Genomic DNA, 23435 nt, shown 5'->3' with positions numbered 1-23435 from the left:
GGGGATTCCCTTCTGGTTTACCGCACAGTGTTTTTAGCCGTCAAAATTGCCGTTGGGGCTCCTATCAAGAGCCCAAAAGTCCGTTTCACCGGGAGCTGCCGAAACGTGCGACTCAGCTGGTCATCGTCGCACCCGGAAGTCACACCATGCATTTCCAAGTACTCCGCAATCTCATCCTTAATAATGGATCTTACCAACAGCCGAAGCCAGGTTAACCAGCTTCCATCTTCTACCTCCCTCCCTTCTTAAACAGGGTGTTAAATTAGCCATTTCCAGTCTTTTGGGGCCCTCTGTGACCACCAATGCTTTCACAATCTCCTCAGCTATCTCTGGGGTTTAGCCCATCCAGTCCGGGTGATTTATCCACCTTCAGACCTTTCAGCTTCTCCAGCGCCTTCTCCTTACGTGATGGCCACTACACCCACCTCTGCCCCCTGACTCTCTTGAAGTCTGGTATGCCACTGATGTCTTCCAACGTTGTGTGTCAAATCCAAAATGGTGATAGTTAGATCAGTTAATCAGTTGTTTTACAACTAAAGCCAGTACCTTTCATCAAGAGCAACATACAGCACATACACACAGCCGGTGTTACATCAGTTCGTGGCAGGATCAAAGTTTTATTACTATACTTTTGCACTAAAAATATTTTCTATTCTCACAAAAAGGTTCAGCTTCCAAAAATATGCATGTGCAACTGTCCAGCTACTGTAAGCGCCAATTACATCAGGAAATAATGATTGATGATATATTTATTAGAAAAATGTTTGTTTATTATTAACTCACATCAAAATTCAACTGAAGCACTCGAATGATAGACTGTAAAATACCTACTATCCTACAGACCTGTGGAAAAGACACATGCATGTTGTGCATTTACATTCCACTATGGTATAATAACCACATTAAGTGGGTGACAGTGTCATACAAGTTTAACTGAAAAAAAACACAGAAGTAGCTTAATTGATATATTTGGAGGATTCAACCAAAGACTACTTTGGCTTACATTCAAAGATGAATTGGCCGGAAAGGTGCTTCATGTTGAGCCCTCAAATGTAAATTCAGCAGCTATGAATAGAAAAGATTTAAGAAAATAGTTCTAACCGCCTACCCCACCTTTCTTAAGCACATTTCGAACAAGAATCTAGTATGGAACAACTATCCAGTAAAGCTTAAATGGGAATAAATATCAACTGAAAAATACAACATTGTAACAGATTCCTGACCAATCATCTACATTATTTTTATACATTCATACTCAGAAGCAGCAGGTGTGTTCAAAAATAGCCAACTCATCATACACATAAGTTAACTCACATAGGGTTTCCCCACTGTGTGCAAATGTCTATACCTGTCAGTACATGAAGTTGGGATTTTTACCAATGACTCATTTAAGTTCAGTCATCAATTCCTCCTTGGATGTGGCGACCCACTGCACCCTGGAATACCTGACCATGGAGTGCCATCCATACTATCTTCCACGTGAGTTCACTTCAGCCATTATCACAGCGGTCTACATCCCACCCCAGGCAGAAGTGAGGAAGGCGCTGGACGAACTGTACACCGTTATAAACAACTACGAAACAGAGCATCCGGAGGCCTTGTTCATCGTGGCCAGAGACTTCAACAAGGCCAACCTCAAGAGTGTACTGCCAAAATTCCACCAGCACATCTCCTGTCCCACCAGGGGCGACAACATTCTTGGCCACTACTTCTCAAAAATCAAGGGCGCCTACCGTTCCATCCCCCGACTGCACTTTGGGAAATGAGACCATAAGACGGTGCTCCTTCTCCCGGCATACAAGCAGAACCCCAAGCAGGAGAATCCAGCTAAGAAGGTCGTGCAGTGACTGCTTGGAGACAGTGGACTGGTCCATATTTAAGAACTCAGCAACCAACTTAAATGAGTATGCCACCACCGTCACAGACTTCATCAGCAAATGTGTGGACGACTGCGTGCAAAAAAAAGCAGTACGTACGTTCCCCAACCAGAAACCATGGCTCAGTCACGAGACTGACTCCCTACTGAAGGACAGATCTGAGGCGTTCAAGTCAGATGACCCTGACCTATACAAGAAATCCAGGTACGAACTCCGCAAAGCCATCCGAGATGCCAAGAGAGAATATCAAACCAAGCTAGAGTCACAGACAGACTCTCGGCAATTGTGGCAAGGACTAAACAACATAACGGGCTACAAAGCGAAGCAGAGCAACAGCGCACCACTCCCTGATGAACTCAATGCATTCTATGCTCGGTTCGAGCAGGTAACCAACAATCCGCTGGCGAGTGCCCCAGCAGCCCGTAACTCACCCATACCCACCATCACAGCTTCCGAAGTCAGTTCGGCCTTCCTGAAAATGAACCCTCGGAAGGAGACGGGCTCGGGCGAGATCCCTGGTCGTGCACTCAAGAGCCTGCACGGACCAGCTGGCAGAGGTATTCGCAGACATCTTTAATCTGTCCCTCCTCCACTCCGAGGTCCCCACCTGCTTCAAGAAGACCACCATTATACTGGTGCCAAAGAAGAACCAGGCAACATGCCTCAATGATTACCGTTCGGTGGCCCTGACTTCAGTCGTAATGAAGTGCTTCGAGGGATTGATCATGAAGCGCATCACCTCCATACTCCCAGAGCACCTTGATCAACTGCAATTCGCATACCGTCGCAACCGGTCCACAGCAGACGCCATTTCCCTGACCCTACACTCATCCCTAGAGTATCTCGACAACAAGGATTCCTACATCAGACTCCTATTTATTGACTACAGCTCCGCCTTCAACACCATAATCCCAGCCATGCTCATAACCTAGGACTTGGCTCCCCACTCTGCAACTGGATCCTCGATTTTCTGACCAACAGACCACAATCAGTAAGAATGAACAACGACACCTCCTCCACAATAGTCCTCAATACCAGAGCCCTGCAAGGCTGCGTACTTAGCCCCCTACTCTACTCCCTGTACACACACGACTGCGTGGCAAAATTTGGTTCCAACTCCATCTACAAGTTTGCTGACAATATGACCATAGTGGGCCAGATCTCGAATAACGACGAGTCAGAATACAGGAGGGAGATAGAGAACCTAGTGGAGTGGTGCAGCGACAACAATCTCTCCCTCAGTGCCAGCAAAACTAAAGAGCTGGTCATAGACCTCAGGAAGCAAAGTACTGTACACACCCCTGTCAGCATCAATGGGGCCGAGGTGGAGATGGTTAGCAGTTTCAAATTCCTAGGGGTGCACATCACCAAAAATCTGTCTTGGTCCACCCACGTCGACGCTACCACCAAGAAAGCACAACAGCGCCTATACTTCCTCAGGAAACTAAGGAAATTCGGCATGTCCACATTAACCCTTACCAACCTTTACAGATGCACCATAGAAAGCATCCTATCTGGCTGCATCGCAGCCTGGTATGGCAACTGCTCGGCCCAGGACCGCAAGAAACTTCAGAGAGTCGTGAACACCGCCCAGTCCATCACATGAACCTGCCACCCATCCATTGACTCCATCTACACCCCCCGCTGCCTGGGGAAAACAGGCAGCATAATCAAAGACCCCTCCCACCCGGCTTACCCACTCTTCCAACTTCTTCCATCGGGCAGGAGATACAGAAGTCTGAGAACACGCACGAACAGACTCAAAAACAGCTTCTTCCCCGCTGTTACTAGACTCCTAAATGACCCTCCTATGGACTGACCTCATTAACACTACACCCTGTATGCTTCATCCGATGCCGGTCCTTATGTAGTTACATTGTATACCTTGTGTTGCCCTATTATGTATTTTCTTTTATTCCCTTTTTTTCCCCATGTACTTAATGATCTGTTGAGCTGCTCGCAGAAAAATGCTTTTCACTGTACCTCGGTACACATGACAATAAACAAATCCAAATCCAAATGCGATTGCACAAGACAAAATGGTTGGAAAGATTACAATACAAAAACACACCAGAAAATGATTGAAACTCACTGTTCCTTTTATCCTAGCAATAGCCTTCCAGAAACAGCAACCGAAGATTTAGCACTATGTCAACAGCAGGGCTTCTTCCTTGGGTTGCCTCAGTTGCAAACGATTTTTCTTTTGGTGGATTTCTGAGCATTCACTAGATGTGTTCTTCTCAGCTGGTAACACCCAAAGACCTTCATCTAAAGTCACTGATACTTCAGAGAAAACACATTTTCTCTAAACTCAGTTCGCCAGCAATCTTGCAGGACGTCATATTAGAAGAGGTTAGACCTGTGTGCGCTTGTACATGTGTGCATGTACCTAGACTACTGTCACTAGGCAACGGCACAGTTTTTCCTACCTTATTTCCCCCCCTGAATTCACAAAACTAATCCCTTTCCTCACTTCAAGGGTAAACCATCACTTCATGGTAAAACCATCCCAAATCTTGGGTGCAGACCAGGGGCGCGATTCTCCGAGCCCCGCGTCGGGCCGGAGAATCGCCGCAACCGCGCCCCGACGCCGGCAGGCGATTCTCAGAGGTGTGGAGAATCGGCGTCACTTGCGCTGACTCGTTTGACGTGGCGCTGGCCCCCGATTCCCCGGCCCGGATGGGCCGAGCGGAAAAAGCAGAGTCTCGCCGGCACCGTTCACCCCTGGTCGCTGCCAGCGGGAACTCTGCGCGAAGGGTCAGGGGGCGGCCTGTGGGGCGGGGAAAAGCGCTCCTTCACCCGGGGGGGGCCTCCGATGGGGTCTGGCCCGCGTTCGGGGCCCACCGATCGGCGGGCCGGCCTCTCCGCCCCCCCCACCCCCCCTTCCCCAGGCCTACTTTATTGCTTGGCCGGACCCTGAACCCCTATGCCATGCTGCTTAGGGGCCGGCGCGCTGAAGAAGTCCCTCGCGCATGCGCAGGTTGGCGCAGCCCAACTGCGCATGCGCGGGTTGGCGTGGCGTCCATTTGGCGGCGGGGAGGCTGGAGCGGCGTGAACCGCTCAAGCGCCATGCTGGCCCCCTGTGGGGGACAGAATCAGTCGTCCCAGTGTCCGTTTCGCGCCGTCGTGTGCACGACGCCGCGAACACTTACTCTCCATTTTAGACACTCTCCCCCAGCGTGTTTTTCCAGAAATAAGCAAAGTTAACATGATTTCCCTTATTTATCGCATACTAGCCAGTTAAAGGTTTTTTTAAAAATTCATTCATTGAATGTGGATGTCGCTGGCCAGGCCAGCATCTATTACCCATTCCTTATTGCCCTCAAGGTGGTGGGGGTCAGCTGCCTTATTGAACCTCTGCAGTTCATCTGGTGTAGATACACCCACAGTGCTGTTAGGGAGGGAGTTCCCGGAAATTGACCCAGCAACAGTGGAGGAAGGGCAATGTAGTTCATGTCAGGCTGGTATGTGGCTTGGAGGGTAACCGCCAGATGGTAGTGTTCCCATGCATCTACTGCCCTCGTCCTTCTAGGTGTTAGCATTCGTGTGTTTAGAAGGTGCTGCCCAAGAAGCCTTGATGAGCTCCTGCAGTGCATCTTATAGGTGATACAAACTGCTGCCATGTGTTGATGGTGGAGAGAGTGAATGTTTGTGGATGAGGTGCCAATCAAGCCTGCTGTTTTGCCCTGGATGGCATTGAGCTTCTCGAGTGTTGTTGGAGTTGTGTTGTTGGGAGTTGCACTAATACGGGCACGTGGAGAGCATGCCATCAAATCCTGATGGTGGACAGGCTTTGGGGATTCAGATCAGTTACTTGCCTCTGAATTGTTCTTGTTGCCACAGTATTTACATGACCAGTTCTGTTTCTGGTCAATGATAACCCCTAAGATGTTGTTAATGGGGGATTCAGCAATGGTAAGCCCATTGAATGTCAAGAAGTGATGGTTAGATTTGCTTTTGTTGGAGATGGTCATTGCTTGGTCAGTCCAAACCTGGATATTGTCCAGGTCTTGCTGCATTTGGACATCAACTGCTTCAGTATCTGAGGAGTTGCAATGTTGCTGAACATGTTTGATGATCATCAGCAAACATCCCCACTTCTGACTTCATAATGGAAAGATAATGCAGCTGAAGATGTTTCAGCCTAGGACACTACCCTGAGGAACTCCTGCAGTGATGTCCTGGAGCTGAGATGACTGATCGCCTATGACCACAGCCATCATCCTTTGTGCCAGTTATGACTCCAACAAGCAGACAGTTTTCCACCCCCCATGATTCTCATGATGCAGTTTTGCTAGCGCTTCTTGAAGCCATACCCGGTCAAATAATGTCATGATGTCAAGGCAGTCACTCTCACTTCACCTCTGTTCCGTTCTTTTGTCCATGTTTGGACCAAGGCTGTCATGAGGTCAGGAGCCAAGTGTCCCTGGTGGCATCCAAACTGAGTGTTAGTGAGCAGGTTGTTAAGCAAGTACCGCTTGATAGCACTGTTGGTGACCCCTTCCATCATTTTACTGAAGATCAAGGGTGGACTGAGTGGGCAGTAATTGTCCAGATTGGATTTTTCCTGTGTCTTGTGTACAGGATGTATCTGGGCACATTTTTTGGGTAGATGCCAGTGTTGTACTTGCACTGAACAGCTTTGCTAGGGGAGCGGCAAGTTCTGGAACACAAATCTTTAGTACTATTGCTGAAATATTGTCGGGGCCCATAACCTTTGCAGTTTCCAGTGCCTTCAACTGTTTCTTGATATCACATGGAGTGATTCGAATTGGTTGAAGACTGACATCTATAATACTGGGGACCTCCAGAGGAGGCCGAGGTGGATCATCCACTCAGCACTTAATGGCTGAAGATTGTTGCAAATACTCAAGCCTCACCTTTTGCACTGATGTGCCGGGCACCCCCATCATTGAAGATGGGGTTAATTTGTGGAGCCCCCTCCTCCGGTGAGTTGTTTGATTGTCCACCACCATTTATGACTGGATGTGGCAGGACTGCAGAGCTTAAATCTGATGCATTGGTTTTGGGATCACTTGGCTATCTATCACATGCTGCTTAAGCTGTCTGACATACAAGTAGTTCTGAGTTGTAGCTTCACCAGGTTTGATACCTAATTTTTTGTAATTTCTGATACTGCAGCTGGCATGCTCCCCTGCACTCTTCATTGAGCCATAATTGATCCCCTGGCTTAATTGTAATGGTACAGTGGGGGATATGCCAGGCCATTAGGTTACTGATTGTGGTAGAGTACAATTGTGCTGCTGGTGATGGCCCACAGCGCCTCATGGGTGCCCATATCTGTTCAAAACTATCCCATTTAGCACCATGGTAGTGCAGTTCAGTATGATGGAAGGTATCTTCAATGTGAAGGTGGGACTTTGTCTCAGTGTTTGGTGGTCACTCATATAAATACTGTCATGGACAGATCCATCTGCAGCAAGCAGATTGGTAAGGACGGGGTCAGGTTTTCCCTCCTAGTTGGTTCCTTCACCAACTACTACAGACCCATTCTAGCAGCAATCTCCTTGAGGGTCTTGACCAGGTCGGTCAGTAGTGGTGCTACAAAGCCACGGTCTGTGATGGGCATTGCAGTCCACCACTAGAGTACATTCTGCACTCTTGCCAGCTTCCTCAAAGTGGCGTTCAACATGAAGGAGTACTGATTCATCCGGAGGGGGGGGGGGCTGGAGTAACATGAATAATAACCTATGGAAAGGATATTGAATATCAACACCATAGAAGTTTAATGTTAGTATTACAGTGGCATGACCACAGTATAGTATGAAGCACAACCAAATACATTAAAAACTTTGATTTCTACAAGTGCATAAACATCTTGCAACCCCCTACTTTGCTCAGTTACCACAGAGAACAAAATTAACAGACTGTTTAAGACATTTGCAAAAAGAAATCCCGAGGAGCGAGTTCGATACTACATTAAATGCAGGACACACAGTATATCAAGTCTCAAAGCAAATTTTTAAATTATTCATCATAACAGAGGAGACTGGACGACACGGCAGTGCAGCGGTTAGCACTGCTGCTTCATGGCGCCAAGGACCCGGGTTCGATCCCGGGCCCGGGTCACCGTGCGTGTGGAGTTTGCACATTCTCTCCATGTCTGCATGGGTCTCACCCCCATGACACAAAGATGTGCAGGGCAGATGGATTAGCCACACTGAAATTGCCCCTTAATTATAAATCTTTTTAATAAAATAACAGAGTAGGCATTTGTTGATAAGCAAAAACATATCTGTTAATCCAGTTGCATCAGAGGGCCAAAAATAGACCAGATCCAAATTCCAATCTAATATAATGTGACTTAAAAGTCCAGAAAAAGGGAAGTCTGACTCACTGTGCTGTGGTTTAGCTAATAGTCGTTTAGTAGGTGAACAATGATGCATTTAAGGGGAAGCTAGACAAGCATACAAGGGTGAAGGGAATAGATGGTTACAATGGTTGATTTAAATGAAGAAAAACAGGAGCGAGGCTCGAGCAGAACATAAACACAGGCATGGACTTGTTTGGCCTAATGGCTTGGAACGGTGCCAAATATGCTATGTAACAGACAACTACGTGAAGTTCCACAAGATGTAAAGTTGGGCCACTTTTGGGTTTAATTTTGACAAAAGTAGTGTCCAAAATGCCCACATTTTCAAGTAACACCAAATTGGGAGCAATGGCAAATAATTAACGGAACATCCACAAATTGTCTCAACAAGCATGAAGTGGAAGAAGTGGCATTTACAATTTAATACAGAAAATATTAGTCATTGGGCAGGTGGAAGGGTAATGTGGAATGTGTGCTAAATGGGAACTTACTGGAGGAAAGAAATCAAGATGTTTGAGTGGACAGGCCACTAAACCATCAGCACAATGTCATTAGGCTAATAAGCAATAAAACAGAATGTGCATAACAAGGGGCATATTATCTAAATCAACAGAGGTCATGTTTAAACTATTTGTGGCCCTGGTGGAACCACATCTGGAGTATTGCACGCAGTTTTGATGTTCTTATTTCAAACAGGATATTTAGACATCAGAGGCAGGGAAGGGGGGTTACAAAGTTGATTCCAGAACATAAGGAAGTGATATTTGAGGAATGGCAAAATATGTTGCATCTTTTCTCTCTTGAAATTCGAAGCTCGAGAGGAAGACAGTCATGATAAAATTCTGAAAGTTTTAGGTAAATTGAATCCATGTAAACTCCACTGTTGTGTACAGAATTTAGGCACAAGGGGTCATATTTGTTCTCTGTTGGATTAAGGAGAAACAGGAGTCAAACAGTTGCCACTCAGATCTAGCATGCAGCCCTCCTCTCATCGTTCTTTTTTCCTTTTGCAGGGCTGGAAGACAATGTTCTTCTAACATTTCAGTTTTAACTACAGATTTCTGAAAACTGCTGACTTACTCCCCCCTATTCTTTACAATTTCCTGTATTTTTTCTTTGTGAGAACATTAGATTTAACTACCTTAGCTATTATCCTAACGTACTTATGTCACGAAAATGACCTTTTACATAACCTAACAGTTTTTTGCTTCTCTAGCAGGCAGGTTGCAGGTCAATTAACCCATGAACACCCTCTCTAATTTCAGTAGCTGTGACTCTGCTCTCTATGTTGAGGCTAACTTAGCTCACTCAAAACTTACATTTGTCTTTTCTCTTTTAGTCGCTGATATTTATGACATTTTGTTTCTATGGTTTTTTTTAATGGTCAAATATGTAGATGAGGCTAAATGCTTCAGTCCCTGCTGTACTTTTAATACAATGGGAGACAGAGCATGCCATACTCCCCTGGAAACACTCAAAGGAGCACTTTCCAAGCTAGCTTTTAAAAACCAAATCTAGGCACAAAAGCTCGAATACCTGGTTGAATCTGGGTGCATATAGTGTTACAACTGCATCTAACATTACTACTGTATTTGGAGTCATACTTTCTTAATTATCTTTCTTAATATGAAATAGTGATATGGATCTGAACAGTCTTACCATAACAAACCTCTAAATGTGTTGTACAACATTTGAGAATTCCACCAAGCAATATCCCTTTGTAGATCCAGAGATGGATGAGTTCAGTAGTACAATACCACATCAATGGGCAGCATGGTGGCGCAGTGCTTAGCACTGCTGTCTCACGGCGCCGAGGTCCCAAGTTCAATCCCGGCTCTGGGTCACGATTTGTGTGGAGTTTGCACATTCTCCCAGTGTTTGCGTGGGTTTCACCCCCACAACCCAAAGATGTGCAGGATAGGTGGATTGGCCACGCTAAATTGCCCCTTAATTAGAAAAAAAAATTAAAAATTGGGTATTCTAAATTTATTTTAAAAAACAATGCCACATCAATGTGGGTAACAACATTAGCATTTATTGTTCACCCCTATTGCCCTCAGTCGATGGCCATTCATTCAGGTTACAAACCAGGTCAATAATTTACCTAAATTAGTTAACAGTTTCTTATCACGAACTTTATCAAATGCCTTCTGGTAGTCCATATAAATAGCACTCATAGACATTCCTCTGTCCATCACTACTTCAGTCAGAACATCCAAAAATTCAAATCAGATCAGATGGCAAAACCTACCCTTAATCAGAGAATAGAATAGAATCCCAGCAGTACAGAAGGAGGCCATTCAGCCCATTGAGTCTGCACCGGCCGTTGGAAAGAGTACCCTACTTGAGCCCAAGTCTCCACCCTATCCCCATAACCCCGTCTAGCCTTTTGGACACCTGGGCAACTTAATGGCCAATCCAACTAACCTGCACATCTTTGGACTGTGGGAGGGAACACACGCAAACAGGGAAAGTGCAAACTCCACACCGACAGTCACCCAAGGCTGAAATTGAACCCGGGTCTCTGGATTTGTGAGGCAGTAGTGCTAACCACACCGTGCGGCCCCAACAAACCCATTCTGACGCTGTCTGATCAGCTGAAAATTTTAACGGTGTTCATTGACTTTGTCCTTAATTATCAACTCTAGCAATTTCCTAACAGCCTATATGTCAGACTAAAAGAGAAAATGCTGGAAAATCTTAGCAGGTCCGGCAGCATCTGTAAGGAGAGAAAAGAGCTAACGTTTCAAGACCAGATGACCCTTTGTCAAAACTAAAAGGCATAGAAAGTGGGAGATATTCAATAATAATAATCTTTATTGTCACAAGTAGGCTTACATTGCAATGAAGTTACTGTGAAAAGCCCCTAGTCACCACATTCCGGTGCCTGTTCGGTACACAGAGGGAGAATTCAGAATGTTCAAATTACTTAACAGTGCATCTTTCGGGACTTGTAGGAGGAAACCGGAGCACCCGGAGGAAACCCACAGACACGGGGAGAACATGCAGATTCCGCACAGACAGTGACCCAGCCGGGAATCGAACCTGGGGCCCTGGAGCTGTGAAGCCATAGTGCTGACCACTATGCTACCATGCTGCCCCATACCATACTGTAGGGTGAGGGAATGAAAGATGAATCATAGCCACAGAAATCAATGGAAAACTGGTCTATAATTCCCCAATTGCTCTCAACCTCCTTAAATAGCAAGCAACATTTTAAATTTTCCAATCTTAAGGAATGTTCCTGAATTGGGACGGTTTTGGAAAATTAAGAGTGCGGATGTTAGCAATTTGCTCAATTATTTCCTTTTATGTGATGCGGGGAGATGTTAAGAAATTGGATCAAAGATATAGTGGACAATATAGGGGTTAACTGTCTGAGGGTAAAACTACTAGCACTGAGTTAGAGGTATATGCCCACACCTTGCCTGAGTTACACTGTCCCATTCAGACTTAAACTCATTAATGGGAATAAACAGTATACCCTGATTCCGCCAGGGTGATTCACACATTAATCTGATGGCCTCTTTTGCCCACAAATTGGAGGTTAGTTGCATATTCATAGCATGGCCCCGTTCTATTGTGTAAAAGGGAATGGATTATCAAAAGTCCAGATATCGATGATTTCAAGTCTGGACAGAACCATCTTTGAGAGGCTGGGTGGAGCTTAAAGAGATTTTTTTTTTAATCCTGTTCAAACAGGTGGTGGCAGAAAGATGTGGAGAGGCCATGAAGAAATTGCCACAGGGACAGGCTTTCGGAAAGTCTCCCTAACAGCTTGAATACATTCTGTAAATGCAAGTATAATTTTTACCTGCCTAAGTGGGATTTAGAGCTGTATGTTCATTTTACGTGCTGTTTGATGGGAAACCGTGTGTTACGGTTAAGAGATACATGTAAGCTGTTCTTGTTAGGTTCAAAGTTTAAAAGTTTAAATATTCTTATTCTATTTGTTGTAATAAAGTTTTGTTTGTAAACCAAGCCCTATTTCTTATGCAATCACTCCTGGCGTGAATCGATCTTTCCGCACAGTCTTAAAAATAAAAAAAGTTGTGATTCTGATCCAGTATCTTAGCCACTGTTGGGATCTGGTCTGGCACCTGTAACATTTAAAACGATGGAACAGGAAGTACTCTTATTAGTGCCATTATTTTCTTCACTATTGCTATTTTACTTCCACCGTTTTATTGAACAGACGACCTTAATTTAACATTAGTTTCTTGGGATGTCCACAAAACCAACCCAACCAATTGCTATCCCATCAGTTTATTCTCAATCATAAGTAAAGTGATGGAAAAAAGTTGTAAAAATTGCTATCAAGTGGCAATTACTCAGAAATAACCTGCTCACTTCGGTTCCGTCAGGACACTCAACTCCTGACATCATTACAACCTTAGTCCAAACATGGACAAAAGAGCTGAAAACAACAGTGGAGATGGGGTAACTGCCCTTGGCATTAAGGCAACATTTGACCAAGTGTGGAATCAATGAGTACTAGCAAAACTGAAGTCAATAAAAAACAGGGAGAAAATTCTCCACTGGTTGGAGCCACACCTAATGCAAAATAAGATAATTGTGGCTGTTGGTGGGCAATCATCTCATGTCCTAGGACATTGCTGCAGGTTTTCCTCAGGGGAGTGTTTTAGCCCAACCACCTTCAGCTGCTTCAGAACTGGCCTGATAATGGAGGAAAGGTCAAAAGTGGGGATATTTGTTGATCATTGCACGATATTCAGCACCACCTGTAACTCCATAGATATTGAAGCAATCCCTGCCCATGTACAGCAAGTTCTGGACAACATTCAGGCTTGAGGTGATAACTGGCAAGTTCTCCTCTCCTGTGAGCCACACACCATTCTGACTTGGAACTTTAACACTGTTCCTTCATTGTCACCGGGTCAAAATCCCAAACTCCTTTCCTAACAGCACTGGGTATCACCACATGGACAGCAGCTGTTCAAGAAGGCTGCTCACCATCACCTTCTCAAGGGAGATTAGGAATGGGAAATAAATGCTGACCTAGCCATGAATGCCTGAATCCTATGAAACTTAAATGCTGATATTTTTTTCTCCTGTAAATACTGGTACAATGTAATTATTTTAATATGCCTGCCATTTCCTCATTTTTATTGATATCACTATGCTCAGTTTTCATGGGAACTGTTAGAAAAATTTAAGGGATTTATATTTGTATTGCTAAACATTAGAAATACGGTAGTTGTTTTAAGTGGACTTAATTTAATGTTTCTGTGACTGGAAGAATAAAACCTATGATTAGATTCATGATGGACAACAGGGTTCGTATGAGTGCGGATTGGTTTAAATTACTTTTCTTCTATTGTTCTTCGAGAGGGTTACGACCGCGAAGAGTAAATAGATGCAAGTCATTGCTTAGCAGCAGGAGGCCACTTTTCCGAGGGAAGGGCTTTCCTTTATCCTTAATTTTTACTGAAAGCCAGAGCAGTTGGAGACAGGGCACTGAGGAGGATTAGCTCAACTCTGGCAGGAGAAACTGGACAGGACAAGGGAATTGCAAAGATGCAAGCTTCCTAAGCATCATGCTGCAGTCCAGATAACACGGGAATTGGGCTCGCGAGGATGTTTAAGATGACTGGCGTTAAGAAAACAGAGACCAACATATTGTTCAGTAGAAATCGAGGAAATGTAAACAAAGGATTCTGAGTTAAAGAGACAATTGCTGTAACCAGATTCAAAGTGGGAAAGCAGCGAGATGAATGGAACAAAAACAGAAAATGCTGGACAATTTCTGCAGGTCTGACAACATATGTTGAGGGAGAAGTGAACAAAGTTTCAAATCTGGATAACTGTCAAAGCTCCCTTCTCCCTCCACAGATGCTGTCAGACCTGCTGAGATTGTCCAGTATTTTCTGTTTTTGCTTCAGATCCCAGTATCCACAGTAATTTGCTTTTATCTTCTAGGTAAATGAAACATTTGGTGCCATTTTAACACAGTCTGGGAATTGAGAATTAAAGCAATTGTGAACAGTTTGCACAGCAGTAAAGACAAAGGAATCCTTTAGGGGCTCGTGCAAAATCCTAGACTGGAATCACTGTTAAAAGTAAAGTGGAAGCTTGATTTTTTTTTAAACCTGGTCAGGGTTTCGGAATGCGAACCACTAAAGGAAAGTATAATTATGAGAGAAGATTTTAACGTGTGTTTTTGGGAGTGGCGTTTGGAAACCTTCATGTGATAATCATCTGGGGGTATCCCGAGGAGACATCCACGTTCATTTGAGGTTCAGAGTGGAGAGTGTATTTGCCCACAGTCGCCTTGTATGCTTAAAAGCAATGTGTGTTAATAAGATTATTGTAGATTAAGATGTACTTTGTAATCCTTGTTAATTCTAAATCATGTGTGTAATGGTTATGGGGAAGGGAGGTGTATTGTATCATCATCCAACTTTTTCATGTTTAATAAATGTTCTTTTCATGTTCTTAAAACTAATTAGCATTATAACAAAAATTAAGTTACGGGGTTCAATTCTGGGATCCTCCCATTCATTTATAACATCAACTGAGATAGAAATAGAATCACATTGCACCGAACCAGTTCCTTTTTCCTAGCTGTTAATTTTGATATCCCTACCAAATTTCTTCTTGGATACCCTCTTTGTAGCTCTTACCATCTATTTTGTCAGCTTTTGCTGTTCTTTATATCTCTCCCAACTTCCAGGATCTTTTTGTATATCTGTTTTTTCTTTTAGTTTTATGTTGCTTTTTACCTTACTGGCTTTTGTTTTTTGGCATGTGAAGCTCTTGCCCCTGGGTGTTTAACTGGTTCTAAATTGTTAAATTGTTTATTAAACACCACCCAGTGATCATCCACAGGGGCAGCACGGTAGCACAGTGGTTAGCACTGTTGCTTCACAACACCAGGGTCCCAGGTTCGATTCCCGGCTTGGGTCACTGCCTGCATATTCTCCCCATGTCTGCGAGGGTTTCCTCCCACACGTCCCGAAAGACGTGCTGTTAGGTGAATTGGACATTCTGAATTCTCCCCCAGTATACCAGAACAGGTGCCGGAGTGTGATGACAAGGGGATTGGGTGTGAAGGAACAACGATATAGTTCCAAGTTCGGATGGAGTGTGGCTTGTACAGGAACTTGCAGGTGGTGTTCCCATGTATCTTCTGTCTTTTTCTGTCTCGGTGGTACAGCTCGTGGGTTTGTAAGGTGCAGTCGAGGGAGGCTGGGGAAATTGCTGCAGAGCATCTTATAAACGATATACACTGCTGTCATGGTGCACCAGTGGCACAGGAAGGGAATGTTAACGGTGATGCCAATCAAGTGGGCTGCTTTGTACTGGATGGTGTTGAGCTTCTTGAGTTGTTGGAGCTGCACTCATCCAGGCATGTGGACAGTGTTCCATCATACTCCTGACTTGCTGCAAAATTCCCAACCACTGAACCACTCCTTGTAGCCACAGTACTCGTATGGCAAGTCCAGTTCAGTTTCTGGTTGATAACCCAGCAAGATGCTGATGGTGAAATACCATTGAATGTCATGGGTGATGGTTAGATTCGCTCTTGTTCAAGGGGGTCATGGCCTGGCACCTGTATGCAAAACTGTTACTTGCCACTTATCAGCTCAAGCCTGAATGTTGTCCAGGTCTTGTTACATGTGGGTACAGTACAATGTGATTATTAAGAATAAGTCCCAACGGTTTTGTGACAACCAGAAAGAGTTATGAAGGTCCCTGGCAAACTTCCATCTTGTGAGACAATGATTTGTGCCTTTCTGATCAAGATCTCCAAGGGCAAATCTTGGAACATTATGTTTGCAGAGAACAAAACTTGGGTAAATAGTAGCAAAATTGCAACCAGATTCAATAAGAATTAGGCAATTTGCCTAGCAGACATCAAATAAAATTCAATGGATTAACATTGGATACGAGAGTAACACTACATTGATTCAACTAGGTAAATGATTAGTATTGCAACAATCAAAAAAAAAGTATAATTGCACCATAATGTTGTACCATCAGTTCACAAAACATGCAGGTCTTACGCAGACAGATTTGCCAATAACAAGAACAGGTTTTCTCAGCCATTATCCTTAAGCAAGCCTATCAAGTTTGCTTTAATGTTGTTTGCATCTGCTTGAAATGTTGTCAGGAGGCAATTGCACTCACATGATGATATAAAAATAAAAGCAGTTTCTGTTCAGATTGTTGCAATCTTAAAGTATATCGATCAGGAAAGACATTTGTCAGTTTTGGTGAAACTATTAGCTCAGCATGGATATGAGTTGCAAGCGAACACAACTTCAGAATGTGTTTTTTTTCTCCCCAACACAAACTGTGGACACAGCATTTTCTATTTTTTTGTAGCTCCAAAGAATAAGCCGCCTTAAATTTCTTTAAGTTATAGATCTAGCGTTTCTTCCAAGAAACAGGTAGAACTTGGTTTTACCCTTCCACTGCTCGCTGCCGAGAAGTGTGCAAGAGCAACCCTCCTTCCTCAGTACAGGGAGAACCATCACCTCCACTCAGCATTTCATTGCCTGGCGGTGATCATACCAGCAACAGGACAATTATGGAATCAATTCTGGTATTTCCCCAACAGTTGATAATATATTTATACCAATTTCCAAATAATTGTATTAACAGAGATGGACTGCTTAAAAATCTGTGTAATAAATACAGCCAGTAGATGGCAGGGGTGGGGCTATCGGGAGATGTTGCTGGGGGGGGGGGGGGGGGGGGGGGGGGATTATTCTGATGTGGGAGGGGCCTGAAGTAGGTAATGGAGAGGAGGTCGGGGGTGGAGGCAGCCAAGAGGCAAGCCAAGAGCGGCGCGGCGCATGTGGCGACCCAAGAGAGGTTATGGCTGACCGGCGTTGGGGCGGATTGCTAGCGCAGCAACTCAGGAAGAGGGAGGCGGCCAGGGAAATAAGGAGAGTGGTGGACGGGAAGGGGAGCAGAGTGGAGGACCCGTCAGGACTGAATAAGGTATTTCGGAAGTTTTATAGTAAGCTTTACACTTCAGAACCCCCGGAGGAGATGAAACGGTTCCTGGACGGACTAACCTTCCCAAAAGTAGACGAGGGACTAGTGGATGGGCTGGGGGCCCCGATTAGAGCAGAGGGGGTACTGGGGGGCCTAAAGACCATGCAGTCAGGGAAAGCCCCGGGACCAGATGGATACCCAATAGAGTTTTACAAAAAGTTTGCGGAGATAGTGGGACCGATCCTGACTAGGGTTTTTAATGAGGCGAGGGACAGAGGGACCCTGCCTCCGACGATGTCGCAAGCCACCATCTCGCTGATATTAAAGCGGGACAAGGACCCGGAATCCTGCGGGTCATACAGGCCAATCTCCCTGATCAATGTGGACGCCACGCTCCTGGCGATTAGAATTGAGGACCGCATTCGGAGGTGATTGGGGACGACCAAACAGGGTTTGTGAAAGGCAGGCAGCTGACAGCCAACTTGAGAAGATTGCTTAATGTGATTATGATGCCCCTGACGGGCAAGGAGGTGGGGGTAGTGGTGGCAATGGACACTGAGAAGGCCTTCGACCGGGTGGAGTGGGACTATTTGTGGGAGGTACTCGGACGGTTTGGGTTCAGGGAGGGACTGGTTAATTGGGTCAGACTATTGTACCAGGCCCCAAAAGCTAGCGTTAGGACGAACAGGATAATGTCAGATTACTTCAGACTACATTGTGGGACCAGACAGAGATGCCCACTCTCCCAGTTGCTGTTCGCGCTGGCCATAGAACCGTTGGCGATTACGCTGAGAGCTGCATAGGGGTGGTAGTGAATGACATTGGGGGGGGGGGGGGGGGGGGGGGGGGGTGGATGGAGCACAGGGTCTCCCTCTATGCGGATGACCTGCTCCTGTGTGTGTCAGACCCACTGGCCGGGATGGAAAAAAACTGGAAACATTGAGGAAGTTTGGCCGGTTCTCAGGGTACAAATTAAATATGGCCAAGAGTGAGATGTTTGTGGTGCAGGCAAGGGGTCAGGAGAATAGGCTGAAGGCGCTGCCATTTAGGCTGGTTGGGGAAAGTTTCCGGTACTTGGGGATACCGGTGGCACAAGACTGGGGCAGGTTACATAAATTAAATCTGGCTAGAGTGGTGGAACAAATGAAGAGAGAGTTTCGGAGATGGGATGCACTCCCGCTGTCACTTGCAGGGAGGGTGCAGATGGTAAAGATGACAATCCTCCCTAGAGTTCTGTTCATCTTCCAATGCCTCCCGATCTTTATCCCACAGTCCTTCTTCATAAGGACCGGCAAAATCATCATGAGCTTTGTCTGGGCGGGGAAAATCCCCGTGGGTGAAGAAGGTGATGCTTGAAAGGAGCCGCAGCGAGGGGGGACTGGCATTGCCGAATCTGATCAACTACTACTGGGCAGCTAACATAGCCATGATAAGGAAGTGGATGGTGGGTTCGGGGCCTATCCGGGAGCGAGTGGAGGCGGCTTCGTGCAGGGGCACCAGTTTGGCAGCCCTGGTCACGGCTCCCCTACCGCTTGCGCCGGCCAGGTACTCCACCAGCCCGGTATTGGGGGCGGCCCTGCGGATTTGGGGCCAGTGGAGAAAGCATGCAGGGGAGGTGGGTGCATCGGTCTGGGCTCCAATTTGTGATAACCATCGATTCGCCCCCGGGAACATGGATGGAGGGTTTTGAACATGGCGGCGGGCGGGGGTGAGGAGGGTGGGCGATATGTTCCTGGAGGGGAACTTTGCGAGTTTGAGGGAGTTGGTGGAGAAAGCTGGGCTGAAAAGGGGAAATGACTTTAGGTACTTACAGGTGCAGGACTTTGTACGCAGACAGGTCCCATCCTTCCCACGCCTCCCGCCAATAGGGATCCAGGACAGAATAGTCTCTAGAGGAGAAGGAGGAGAGGGTAAAGTCTTGGATATTTACAAGGTGCTCATGAAGGGGGAAGAGTCCCAGACGGAGGAAGTGAAACTCAATTGTGAGGAGGAGCTCGGCGGGGAGATGGAGGATGGGGTATGGGCGGAAGCCCTGAGTAGGGTAAACTCAACCGCAACATGTGCCAGGCTCAGCCTGATTCAGTTTAAGGTCGTTCACTGGGCCCACATGACGGTGGCTCGGATGAGCAAATTCTTTCAGGTAGAGGACAAGTGCGCTAGATGCGCGGGAGGACCAGCGAACCACGTTCCCGTGTTTTGGGCATGCCCTAAGCTTAGGGGGTACTGGGAGGGATTTGCGGGGGTCATGTCCCGGGTGCTGAAAACAAGAGTGGTGAGGAGTCTAGAGGTGGCAATTTTTGGGGTTTCGGAAGACCCGGGAGTCCAGAGGGAGAAAGAGACCGATGTTCTGGCCTTTGCTTTCCTGATAGCCAGGCGGTGAATACTGCTGGCATGGATGGACTCAAAACCCCCGAAGACTGAGCTATGGTTTTCGGACATGTCAAGTTTTCTGGGTATGGAAAAAAATCAAGTTCGCCTTGAGGGGATCTGTATTGGGGTTCACCCGAAGGTGGCAACCATTCATCGACTTCTTCGCGGGCGAGTGAACGTCAGCAGGAATGGGGATGTGGGGGGGGGGGGGGGGGAGAGATTAGAGTAGAGGAGGAGGGATAAATAGGCGGGTAGTGTCTTTGGGAGAGGAGCACGTATGTACATTATGGTTTGGTTGAAGTGTTGGTTTTCCGTTGATGTTTGCCTATTTTTGATATCTGTAACTGTTTACAATGCCAAAAAATTCCTCAAAAAAATTATTTGTTTTCAAAAAAAATCTGTGTAATAATTATTGTTTTAATTATCCAGCAATTGGAGTTAAATAATTTTAATTCAAACACAGATTGTTCTTACGCAATTTAAATTAACAAGTAATATGAATCAAATAATTTTATAGTTGACAGCACAACCTAAAAATATGAAATAGTCAACTGCAGTCATTAACATAAGGACGGATAAAATGTTGAAAATCCTACAAGGAACACAACAAAGAGCATGTTTTTTCATGGTGAAATATAAAAATAGTTGTTTTAGTAAGCGCAATATTGGCTATGGACAAAAACTCCAATCTCATGACAATCCCCAGGCATTCAGAAAAATTGAAGTTTGATCTAAAAGAAAAAAACAGGAGTAGGCAATTTCAATTACTGCTTTACATTTTGTCAAAATATTTTGCTCACTTTTAACGAAGGTATATATATATTTTTTAATTTAAGTAGGTTGTCGGGTGAACTCTATCACAAGCAAAGAATTAAAAGACCAAAACAATGGATATACAAAGCCCTGGTTAGGGTTTTTCAAAGTGCAGGTTGCGACCCACGGGTGGGTCGTGGGCGGGTGTTGGGGGGCCATTCCCCTGGTGGTCCTGATCTCGGGGAAAGCGCCCAACGTGACTTCACGCCACTTCCAAGGCCTCTGTCATTGCAGTAAATGTGAACTGCGGTAAAGTCTCGAAGGGCTAGTAACTTAGAGAGTGTTATTGTGGACCAGCACCCTTTCACTCTCAGCGAAGGTATGGTGCTGAGCTGATGTTTAGTCAGAGGCTGAGGTTAAAGAGAGCAGCTGCTCTATCACTGCTCACCAGGTCAGCACAGAAACCCAGTAGCTGTCCCCCGTTTGCAGCATGTCATTGGGTTTCTGCTCGCACCACACCAAGGTGCAACGAGGCTTTTATCACTGTTGCGTTGCCCCACAGCTGTACACCTCATCAAAAGTTTTAATGTCAACTGAGCACCAACAGAATGATGGAAGCAAGAGGAAAGCAGCAAACACAAACAAGAAATAACTGCTCACAGGGGCGACACCGGCTTTTTGGTTCCTTTATTTACAGCCGGGCAGCCAGAACAAGCCAAAAGGGGGACACATTGGGTGATGTAGCTAAAGTTACAACAATGTCAGTTCCAATAAAGCCTTTAAGGATAGTCGAGTGGAAGAAATAGAAAGTAGAATGCGAAAATAAAACTAGTTTTGAAGTAAACATGATGGAGCAACTATTGTCTACTTGTGCTGAATTTGATGTGGCCAAATCACTTTTACTTTTGTGACAATGGAGGTTGGTACTTTTGAGTATGAACTCCTTCTGAATGAGGATACCTTACCAGCATTTTTTTTTTTTTTTTTTTTTTAAGTGTGGCAACATTTTGTGACGACCAATGTGAAAATAAGATGTATATCCTTTCTTACCTGAGAGACAATCTGATTTATCCTGGGAACATTTAATGCGCAGCATTAATTCATGTTGAGAGGTAAATATTTAGTTACAATGGGTTTTTTTGAAAGTTGGTTTGAAGTGGTTGCTAAATTTCAATATGTATTTGAATGTTGGATTAGGTGCAATAAAAACAAAGGGCGGCACGGAGGCACAGCTGCTTCACAGCACCAGGGACCCAGGTTTGATGCTGAGCTCAGGTGACTGTCCCGTGCGGAGTCTGCACATTCTCCCCATGTCTGCGTGGGTTTCCTCCGAGTGCTCCGGTTTCGTCCCACGGTCCAAAGATGTGGTTAGGTTGATTGGTCATGCTAAAATTCCCCTTTATCGTCCAAAAGGTTAGGTGGGGTTCCGGGGATAGGATGTGGGAGTGGGCCTAAGTAGGATGCTCTTTCAGAGGGTCAATGCAGACTCAATGTGCTGAATGGCCTCCTTCTGCAACGTAGGGATCCGATGATTCAATGAACAGCAGGTACAAGGTTTTACATTGAGAATGGCAGCCACTGCCACCTTTTAAAGTGGAAATGAATGAGGCTGTGTGGAGTCTTCCAGCCAAAAGCGGCATCAGCAAGCAATTCACGTGCCCTGCACGTACACTTGACGTCAAGCACTCTCCAGGTACGTGCTTTTGGCACCAAATTACGGAGCAGTGTTGCTTCCATTTTCTAGCTGCAGGCAAGCAAGGCAAGTGAAATGTGAAGACAAATGGTTTTCTTAAAAATAAGAGATGGCCAGAGACTCAAACGGGCAGTTTACCTATTGGACAAAATGAGAAGGGAAGATTTTGAAAGAGAAATGATGGGTGAAAAATTCCTTTTGAGCTTGAGACCCCAATGTCAGTTATTAACTTGCAGCTGACTCCAAATTAAAAGATTACTCTGCTGTAGCTGACCTGTAGTACCACATTAAAAGCACCTCAAAAAGCCCATGAGGCTTTCAGCATTCTGGTGTAGCATCTCCCAGGGGTATCCATGCTTAGTAAAACAAGCATTTTGTTGCTATTGTCCTTCATGAGGAACTACACGTTAGTGGTTGGATTTTCCGTTTTCATAAAGATAAATTTGGCACAAAGGAACTGACTGACGCCTGCACCTAATATGTGCACTGCCCTCTCCTCCTCTGAACCTGAATCAAGAGAGATCGTGAGAATCAATCAGGCTCCATTTTCGCATTAAAGGTAAGCAAATGTGGCGTGTATCACAAAGGTCGATCGACATGCGTTGTGAAGGTCACCCAGCATGGGTCCCGAAGGTCAGCCATTTGGCAAAAGTGGGTCCCGGGGAAAAAACGTTTGAAAAACACTGCTCTATACGCATCTTCTCTACTGTTGTAGCACTATACTCCTTATGCTTCACCTAATGTCTATGTATCCTAATGTATATGTATTTACATTGTGTATTTATCATACGTCCTGTTTTTTCATGCAGGGAACAAACAGTCTGGACAGTACGCAGAACAATACTTTTCACTGTACCTCGGTACACGTGACAATGAATCTAAAAATCTAAAAATGTGGTTTATCTGGACTTTCAGAAGGCTTTCGACAAAGACCCGCGGAAGAGATTAGCATGTAAAATTAAAGCGCATGAGACTGGAGGCAGTATACTGAGATGGATAGAAATCAGGGGCGGAATTCTCCCCTACCCGGCGGGGCGGGGGGTTCCGGCGTAATGGAGTGGCAGGAACCACTCCGGCGTCGGGCCGCCCCAAAGGTGCGGAAGTCTCCGCACCATTAGGGGCCAAGCCCTCACCTTGAGGGGCTAGGCCCGCACCGGAGTGGTTTCCGCTCCGCCGGCTGGCGGGAAAGGCCTTTGGCGCCACGCCAGCCGGCGCCGAAAGGTCTTCGCCGGGCGACGCATGCGCGGGAGCGTCAGCGGCTGCTGACGTCATCCCCGCGCATGCGCAGGTGAGGGGGTCTCTTCCGCCTCTGCCATAGTGAAGGCCATGGCGAAGGCGGAAGAAAAAGAGTGCCATCACGGCACAGGCCCACCCGCGGATCGGTGGGCCCCGATCACGGGCCAGGCCACCGTGGGGGCACCCCCCGGGGCCAGATCGCCCC

General features: G+C 45.8%; 1 protein-coding gene across 4 annotated transcripts in view; it reads right to left on the bottom strand.

Annotated features, from left to right (window-relative positions):
* The window catches only part of tbl1xr1a (TBL1X/Y related 1a), a 304123-nt gene that overhangs the window by 158328 nt on the left and 122360 nt on the right, over positions 1-23435 (bottom strand). The window contains exon 2 of one of the 4 annotated variants that reach the window (XM_072474366.1): positions 18990-19067. The exons of the other annotated variants lie outside the window; for them this stretch is intronic. The gene's annotated coding sequence lies outside the window, so the exon portion shown is untranslated. The remainder of the gene's footprint in view (positions 1-18989; positions 19068-23435) is intronic. 4 annotated transcript variants of the gene reach the window in all.

This window comes from Scyliorhinus torazame, chromosome 14 (assembly GCF_047496885.1).
Source record: "Scyliorhinus torazame isolate Kashiwa2021f chromosome 14, sScyTor2.1, whole genome shotgun sequence".
Classification (NCBI taxonomy): Eukaryota; Metazoa; Chordata; class Chondrichthyes; order Carcharhiniformes; family Scyliorhinidae; genus Scyliorhinus; species Scyliorhinus torazame.
This window is presented reverse-complemented; position numbering and strand designations above follow the sequence as displayed.